Genomic DNA, 10291 nt, shown 5'->3' with positions numbered 1-10291 from the left:
GCGGATGGCCAGCGAAACAGCGCTAGAGAGAATCAAATTTGCTAAGTTAAAAAATTGCTTTTCTCAAACTGCTTTTTCTTTTGCCAGAGATTGTCTGTGTGAACTAAGCTAAACGCCCTTTAAAGAAATTTGGTCAGTGACCAAATATATTGTAATTGTCTGACAGAAGGTGCAAATGATTTTATTTATCTTAAAATAAACTTTATCTTAAAACTAGGATAGAGACATCGCGCGACAATCCCTATCCTAGGTTTTCGTAATTCTATCGCGATACAACAAAGTCACGATAGAATTGAGGCGGAGCCGGAAAGAAAGAGGAGATCCTTGCACCTGGTAGGCACGAATAGGTGAATCTTTCACCATTACCGTCATGGAGAAACGATTCAAGAACACGGCGATTGCTTTGTTCTTCAGTTTTGTTAATTTTTCTCGCAAATTTTCCGTTAGGCGAGCTCTATCGTGTCAGAGAGCATAGACGTTGTCACTTTGATCCAACCTTATCTCGAAAAAACCCACGGACTCTGTTTTTTAATATATTTTTGGATTCCTCATCGCAATTAATGGAAAATGATAATGTTTTATCAACATCGATCGATTAAATTTTGAGAAAAAATATAATTCTATAAACCACATAGAAAAGGCTTCGCTAGCATTCCGCCTCAATTGCTGAATCTTAGTTGTTTTAAACATTTAAAAATCAACAAAATTCCCTGACATCTATTTATTGTAGTTGATGGATTTGTAAGATGGCAAATAACAATGTGATCATTTAGTAATGTCAATATAGTCACAATGATATTACTAAATGACAATTTTCCAAGCCATTTATTGCTGTCTATTGAATATCATTGTCTCATTCAATAGAAAAACAATGATGCCACTAGGAGTGACACTTCAGGGTTGGATTCATTGGTTTACTTATTCATTCTTAGCCTAAAGTCTCCTACCAGGCAACATATCTGTTATAAAATAAGCAAAGAAATAAATTATCGAAAGATTTATTGAATTTAACACTACATAAATAGAAATTGCTATTCAATCATTAATAAACCAGCATATTGCTCGTTGCTCTTGTAAAAAAGTATATTTTTTATTTTTTAAAACATTGTTTATTTTTTTTATTTAAAAGAAGCAGACATTCTTTGTGGTCGCATAACAGAGAAGGTAGCACCGCGCGGCGCAGAGAACTCTAGCAGCAGCAGTCTGAGTGAAAGGCGTTTTTGACACTTAAAACGCCGATGTTTTCATTACAAGAACAACGCGTAATTATTCGTTTTCTGCACTTGTGTGGAGTGACACCCACCAAAATTCATTGCCAGTTGAGTGACATATGCAGTAATGGTGTCATGGATATGAAAAATGTGCGTTCGTGGGTGCGACGGCTCAAAGAAGGGTGAACATCGTGTGACAACGAACCGAAATATCTATGCCCGCGCACCAACCGGTCTGACAACATGAATTGCTTCCAGAATTGCGAGAAAATCGGCCGGAAAAGGCTGCAAGTGTGCTCTTTCATCAAGACAATGCTCCAGCTCATCGGACGATGTTAACACAGGAGTTTCTTCGTGAAAACAACTTTGAAGTGGTTTCTCATGCTCCCTACTCACGTGACCTTGCTCCTAGCGATTTTTGGCCTTTTTCAACGATTAAGAACACTCTCCGTGGTTGTACATTTTCCATTCGTGCCGCCGTAGCATTGGCGATTTTCCAGTGGTCCAAACAGTCCCCTAAAGAAGCGTTCGCAGCGGCCATGATGTCATGACGTCGACGATGTGAAAAATGTGTTCGTCTGCAGGGAGATTATGTTGAGAAGTGACGGATGTTTCAATTTGTTTGTATAAGTATTTTGTAAGAAAAAAAAGGGAAGACCTTAGAACTTTAATGTACTGTACCACGTATGTACTGTACTTAACTGAATTAAATGAAAAATGTGGAAAAACAAAGCTTTGTCCAGGTGTTGGCTACACACAAAATACTGTATCTAACAATATATTATCAGTATATAACGTTTTAATCGCTAACATTAGTGATCCTAGAGATTAAAGCACCGCTACTGTATACACGAAAATGAGCATTCACTCAAGCTGTGTTCAGACTGGCACTTACGTTACGTCAAAGTAATTGTGTATATTGGCAATATCATTGCCTCGGGATTTGTGTACATTGGCAACACTAATGCCTTGGGATATGGAGTGGGGTATAAACGGATAACAAAGGAATCCGTGCCCTTTGTCCGGCCAGTTTAAATGAAATGAAATAAAGGTGATTGTAAGGAATCATGGATTTATTTTTTTCCTAGTTGTTAACGTAAGACATAATAGACACGTCTGTCTGTTTCGTTACGTTACTTGCAATTACGTACTGTACTGGTGTTCACACGGGCAAATTGATTTTTATGATTAGTTACTCAAGTATCGACATTTTTATCATTCTTTTTCCTAGGATTGTATAAAATGGGATATTTTTTATTTCAATAATTAGGTTTACGTCTTTTCATAAGTTTCCCTCTATTTTTTCTCCTGTAGTTCCTGCGAGCACACGAAATATAGAACAATTTTGATTGGCTCTGCATAAGATCCAGCCAAAATTAACTTAAAATCGGTTTTATCATAACGACGTTTTGCTCCCAAAATGGCTTCCTGGCATGTAATAACGTTATTATATAACGTCACTTAAGTAAGGTTACATATACTGTACCTGTCTGAACGCAACTTCACACTTGAAAGCTCCAGCTGTAAACTAAACAGATGGTTTGTTTAATGTTTTTAATTGACAAGTCGGTATTGCGCGGTAACACGATACGTGCTAATTTTAATTATCTGTAAGGTTAAAGATTCATTCTATAACACATGTTGATTATAGAAAATTAATTAGTTAACTGTTTTGATGATGTTTATTATGTGAATTATTGAAATCAGATTTTTTTTTTTAAATTGGATTTAATGTTTAATACCAATGAGTGAAACAATAGTTTAATTCTAAATTTAGAAACTGGAGAAATGTAGTGTAAGTGGCAAAATTAGCACTAATAAAAGTCTCAACGTTCGGAAATCATCGGCATTGTAACTAGTCGTTACATGATTAGGCTACTACGTTTTACTGTATATCGGAGCGCACTTGTAATTACATGATCTTCATCTTCTTCTCCTGAAGGTTATGATGTAATTACGTGATCGATGACTCCGACTCAACCAATTTACTATACTTCAAAAAAGTATTTTGCGTACCTATTTGTCATTCTGGCCTGATCCCAACATGCAATTCAGATGAAAGTAAACGATTTTCGAGACTACAATGTCAAATTCACTATTAATTCGAACAATAATACATGATTCGTCTAATAGTACCATTATTCGCTGAATGTCTAAGGGTTATTGGACTGCAATTTGAAAAATTTATAGATCTATAAATTCCTCTAGTAGGCATCTCTCCATCCGTCCGTTGTCTGTCTTTTTCAATGTTAAGAATAATGTTAGATAAATGAAATTCAAGACAAGACATGGAAAAGTTAGGAGCAGCAGACCCCGATTAACTATATAAACTATATACAAACTTGTAAATAGAGAGTCACGTTATTTGAATTTAAAAATTTCTCCCGAAAGGAGTTATATAGATGACCGGCACGACTCTATTACTAACAGGAAAAGTATGATGTACAGGGGCAAGACACTACTAATTTGAGGTGGAGAGCATACATTTTGAATTAAAAAATTATTAAAAACATGATAAAAAATTGCATCTCGGCATTATGATCACGTCATAATAAATAATTGCACGTTTTGTATACATTTTTCTTAATCTTAAAACATTTTATATATATTTTTATATTAGCTTCTAAACAAATGGTCACTGTATTGAGGTGGCCATTATTGGAGGTTCGACCGTATAAGATAACAATTACAATTATCGGAATTTTTAATTTGTATATATATTTTTTTCAATTTTAATTTTATTTATATTCAAAATTAAAACAAAATACAATACAACCTCTAAATAGCGGACACTGTCAAGACCGAGAAGTTTGTCCGTCATTTACAGGTAAATATAATAAATATCCTGTTTGAAGGGTGTTGAAATTGTAAAAATCTCCGTTAAGTAGTGGTGTCCGCTATTCGGAAGTGTCCGTTAACGAAGGTTTCGCCGTTTAAATAAACCAAAGCGCGTAATATATATATATTACGCGCTTTGGTATATATATATATATAATACAGTTAATTCAGATATCATTTCAACTTTTCAAAAAATGTCCTACAAAATATAAATTAAATCGGATTTAAGCAATAAAATAATTGAAGACGGCTCGAGACAATCAATTTATGAATGTAGTAAAGGTTAAAAAAAATCAATTCTAATCTAAAGCTATCAGCATTTTATGTGTAGTAAACAATTGACGATAATAAATGATAAAAGAATTTAATTTTTTTTTTAATTTTTAGGCTTATTCACAAAAAGTTTAAATTCTCGTTTAAGTTTAAGAAAAAAATTATCAATAATTAAAAAAAATATATATTAAAAAAATTAAATTTTGTATTAATCGATCTGAGGGATTGAAATTATTTTTTTAGCAAATTAAATATTTTCTAATTTTTTTAAAATTGAATTTAAAAAGATTATAACATTATTTAAGAGAGTTTGTTTACTACAGAATGTAAACATTATAGTCTCAGACACGCCTATCAACAAATGAACTCTCGAAGCATGTTTCGTGTTGATTTTATAATTTTCCTCGTAAGAAATTAATGAAATAAAACGATAGAAAATTAAAAAAATATATATATTAATTTTTTTCACTTTCTTATTAATTTAAAGGTCCACTGAATACAAATTGTTACGTCTTCTCGGATTCGTCGAAATTCCCATTTGTTTTGACGTTCCTTGTTTCTACGGTTGACGTCCCCGTCGTTTCTAAACATTGAATGGACGCCATTACAGTGGTCGAGCGATCGGCTGGGATAATTTCATTGACATCTCATCTTGCCGTTTTAAACTAAAATAATTATGCTGTTTGATAGATTATATTCGTATTGGTTTAAGTGAGATTAAAATGGATCGTTATGTCAACAAAAATGCCGGACGTAGCCGCAAAAAACCGTTCATTTAGTGGATCTGGGATGGTGTTTACAATCTGAAGCCAACATGTCATCCATCATCCGAACTCTTTAAACTGATTAAGAAATTAATTTCTATCAACCAAATTGTATGCGATGGAGCTAAAATGAAGATGGTAAGTCTTTCTAATTCTTAAATAATCGTGGATTGCTCGAGAGCTGTCATTTATCAGTACACAGGTCTTGTGTTTTCATCACTCTCCAACTGTCTATCGTTCAATCATACACGAAAATATTCGGGAAATAAATAAAAATTATACAAAATTCACGTAACATTTTACTTAATACACAAACGAAAATGATTAATACAAATTTACTATTCGTCAAATTGTCAAATTTCAAACTTCCTCTCTCTCACTTCAAATTATGTTTGATTGCGCCACCAGGTGATTAATTTAACATAATATATTTAATGGATGAGATTAAAAGATGATCTTATTTACAAAATTCAACCGAATGATTGTTTAATTCCATGACTTTTACAAGATACCGATGATCACGGTTGCTAAGCCTTATCTACACTACACAGTACAGTACATAGGCCTAATGTTTTTGCATGAAGTAAATTATAAGAATGTTGTTGTAAAAATTGATCGAATTATTCAATTCACAAAATTACCATCAAATTCTGATATATTCGAGAGTTTAAAGCATTTTTTTGAGTGCTTAATAAGTCATAATACTTAATGTAGTTTTTTTTGTTTACATTACACATAACTTAAAAAGAAGATAAATATATTTTATGTGAATTTTAGAAGAAATTTACTGTTTATAATAATAAGCAGGCTGATTTAATATGAAAAGAATTGCCGAAAGAATTGTATCTTTGACAAAAAATGACAAAGTAAACGTAGAATATAAAATCTAGCATTAAATATATTATTAAAGTAATAATCATTTTTTAACAATCTATTAGAAAATATACTGATATAAATTAATATTAAAAATTTGTTTCTGAATAAATCGTAAATCATTGCTTAATTTTAAGAATATTAGAATATTAATGTATTGTGATACATTTTTATAATACTAATTACAATCATCTACATTTTTTTAATATTATTTTATTATTATTTTAGTATATGTTATGATATAAGATGAGGGATCAAACCATGTACATAATTAAGATTTTCTATGGTTTAAATCATTGTTTATAGTATTGAAAATTTAGATGAAAAATAGTTACCCATGTTTTTATAGTAGTTAATTAAGAATTCTAGTGAACAGTGATGTGATAATGTCATTTATAAAACAGAAAAATGTTAATCTTATATATTACATGATATCTTGTATTATTATTTTTTCACGTAGTGAAAATAATCTAATAATAATTTTATAATTTGAATAACGTATAGAATGTTTGTACAGTAATCTTGATTAGCTAAAGTGGCACCATCTGGTGTTAAGTTAAATAATTAAAATTATTTCCTAGAAAGCAATTGTATTTAAAAAAAATATATACAGTACAGTATATATAAATATAGTTTTTCCAAAAGATACATTCTCATCAAAATTTGTTAATTGCATAATATTTAAATATATCGTTAATTATGATTTTGATTATACTTAAGTTTGAATTATACAGTGTAATTTTTTTTTAAATTAATTCTGTAATAGTATGGATTTTTCATTTATATAAAAGCACTTCAATCAAATATAATCAATGTCTTCTATTTTTCAAATTATATTTATTAACAATAAATTTATTTTTCAGTATCTTTTTAGTTAAATTTCAAAATAAAATTATATAATGATTACATTTCAAGAAAATTTTGAAATCCATAAATTAATTATTTGTTGTACACAATAAAAGCCTTTTAATTATTTTAACACTGTTTTCTTAATAATGAATGAAACAAAATTTAATTTGTAGTTTTAAATAAATACAATTTTTAACAACAAAATATATTAAATAAAGAATATAAATACTTAGCAAAATATATAACTGTTTTGCTTATTATTAGATTATGTATACTGTATTTATTAAGTTTTTCTAATTAGATTTTGTTTTTACTATCAATTTAGTATGGGATACATATGTATTAGTTTTCTATTGTGAAGTGATTTAGAATTAAATTAGTTTAGGCCTGTTTAGTGTATAATTTAGATTAGTTTATAAAAAACTTTTAATCAAAATAATTGGATTAAAATGTAAAATTTTATAAATATGGGTTTCTCAATAAATATATAAATATATATATTTTTATTTTAAATTTTTTCAGTTTAAGCTTTTGCTTATTCAATATGATAGATGAAATTTACAATCTAATCTGACATTTTAGTTACAAATGAAATTAAACTAGTTTAAAATGTAATATTTTGATTTTATATGAATTTATATTTAATTTTTTCATAAATATAACAAAATTATAATTACATAATCCTTATTAATGAAAAGAAAAAAATATATAACTTTATATATATATATATTAATTGTTCTCCATTAATTGAACTAAGATTTATTTAGGAAATTTACTAGTTTCATCACCTGGTACCTGTACATAATCTCATCTACATTTAATGAATAGTTATTGAAGTTATGAGCATGTATTAACTTATTTTTGTTAACTAATTCTGTTAATTAGTATTACAACCTTTCACAAAATTTTAAATAAATAATTTTTACTGTTTAATTGTATATACAGTATTTAAAATCATGACAATATTAAATAAGGAAATAATAAAATAATCTAGGAACCATCTATGATGATAAGAGCCAGGAGCTGTCATTAAAAATAAGATACAATAATGTGCTTCTAAAATTATTGATTGATATTGATTAAAGTAACATTACCATTATATAAATTATGAATATAAACTGTATCTATTTTACATTTAACATAGTATAAATCCTTTATTTTCATGAGTTTAGTATGCGAATTTATTTATTCACATTAAATATCAATAGCCATTTTATAGTATTCGTTAAGTTGAAAACAGTATTTTTACAATTATAATTAAAGTGTGCTAAATATGGGTACAATGCACCTGATTTTCTGGAGAGATTAATATGATTTATTAGAAATAGCAAAAAATATTTTGTTTAATTTATATCTTTATTTTAATTTGAAAGAAATAACAGATTATGAAATTTTTATTTTTCCTGATTATTTTATAAAAATTTGCTAAAATAGAAATAATTGCAAATAAAATTATTTTATTATTTTGTTCAAGTTTTGATACATTGATATAAGAAGAAATTTCTGATTTCTTTTTAAACAATATATAAAAAAAGTTATCATTTTGTATTCGTTGATAGCAAAAAATTAACTATCTATTTTTTATATTTGGCATTTGACCTGAATTTATTGTGTGCATCCTGATAGCTATCTTTTAATAATAATCCTATGGAAAGTTATAAATTGGGTATACTTGAAGCTTGCAGTCATTAACTGTAGATAGAGACAGATTCAGGTTGATTATTGTAGCTTAGAAAACATAGACATTATTATTTTTTTATTTCAGTTTACTTTAATTACCTAAATGTGAATTACAGCATAGATAAATAATTTTTTTTGTATTAATTTGTATTATAAAACAATACTTCATGTAAATATTAGCCTAATGTTAGAAATATTGCATTAGTTTAACCTAAATACAATAATAGAAAATTAATAGTCTTGATTAATAGGAACTTAATATCTTTCTCATGAATTCAGTATTACAGATTTATCATGCTTAATGTTTTCCAAAAATGTAGGGTATAATATAGAGAGGTAATGTATATGAAATATATTAAAAATGTAAATATCAAATATATAGGTACTTTCCATTGAATAATTTAATCAAATGTTGCTTGTATAATTTTGGATTTAGAAAAAGCATTTAAAGATATTATTTATCATTTTAAAAGTGCATCATTTTATCATTTAGAATATAGTAATGAAAATAGGCTATATGTAAGGATTATAATATTATGCTTTCTGACTTTGAATTGCTTAAATCAAAATGATTTTTCTAATAGAAAGTTATTTCTGATTATTTATTAATGCAAAAAAGAGTAGCAGTGTTATTAAAAGTTATGTGGTATTAGAGATGTGGGGTTGAAAATATAATTAATTTACAGTTTAACATCATAAATATTTAGTATCTACATTTCTCACAGATGTAATATTTTCTTTTTAATCACTGTATATTTGTATTATACATTAATAATGCAAACCAACAAATATTAACATTACAATATATTATTGAATTTTTTGTATTTTCACATTTCATATGGTAATGACTATATAACTTTTTTGGGAATGAATATTTTGTATATGATTAGTGATTAACTATAAAATAGAAATGAGACTACTATTATGAGACAAATTTTCAAGCATATATTTAATATTCTATATAGTAATTATCAAGCAAGAGTAAGTTAATGTTTTTGAATCTATAATGCCCCTGTAATAAAACTGTTCCTGTTTTTATTTGAAATAGTTTGAGTAATAACCTGCTTATTACAAAATGATAATATGATTATGGTAGCTAAATTAAAGTGATAGGATTATAATATTGTTACAATTATATTTAAGCCAAACAATTGCTGGATTAGATCAGGCTTTATACTGTTACTATTAATAATTAAATTGGCCTAGAGGTAGGCCAAATTATTATTATATTTAATTATAATTATTAAATTTAATAAGAGATGGCACCTAATGCCTATCTATAGGCTAAATTACTTAGCATTTAATTATTAATAATAATAGCAGTAATAGAGCCTGATCTAATCTGGCAATTGTTTGGCTTTAATAAAACTATTGGGCTTACATATGTTTATACAGTTGACCCCCCCCATAACATGGTAGATATGTTCTGGTTTTTATGAATCCATTTTGTACGAGTCCTTAAATACCCGAGCCAATCACAGCCCAGCACATATGCAGTTTACGAACTATGGCTGTTTGAAAGGTTTTCTTCCATAAAATTAATCGATTCTAGACTAATTTGACTCAACATTTCCAAAATATGTATAATTTTTTGGTAATAATCCATATAAACTATGCTATAAACAAAAAACTGTAGGATTACTTACTGAGTGTGTACCATTGAACGACGCCATTGCTTAAACTTGTTTTCGTTGTGGAGCTTGTCATCGACTGGCTCTTGCGTGCTTCCTTATAAATTATTTTTTTTGTGAAAAATTTGCTGAACTTTGGAGACATCATTAATATAAATATAATTTTTATGGA

General features: G+C 28.0%; 1 protein-coding gene across 1 annotated transcript in view; it reads left to right on the top strand.

Annotated features, from left to right (window-relative positions):
• The first annotated feature begins 4821 nt into the window (after positions 1–4821).
• Positions 4822–10291, top strand: part of LOC111618560 (histone-lysine N-methyltransferase 2E-like) — an 87763-nt gene continuing 82293 nt past the window's right edge. Inside the window, exon 1 of the mRNA XM_023360119.1 lies at positions 4822–5224. The gene's annotated coding sequence lies outside the window, so the exon portion shown is untranslated. The remainder of the gene's footprint in view (positions 5225–10291) is intronic.

This window comes from Centruroides sculpturatus, unplaced genomic scaffold (genome assembly GCF_000671375.1).
Source record: "Centruroides sculpturatus isolate CEXI.00-Female unplaced genomic scaffold, Cexi_2.0 scaffold42, whole genome shotgun sequence".
Taxonomy (NCBI): domain Eukaryota; kingdom Metazoa; phylum Arthropoda; class Arachnida; order Scorpiones; family Buthidae; genus Centruroides; species Centruroides sculpturatus.
The sequence above is the reverse complement of the archived record's forward strand: the minus strand, read 5'-3'. Positions and strand labels throughout refer to the sequence as shown.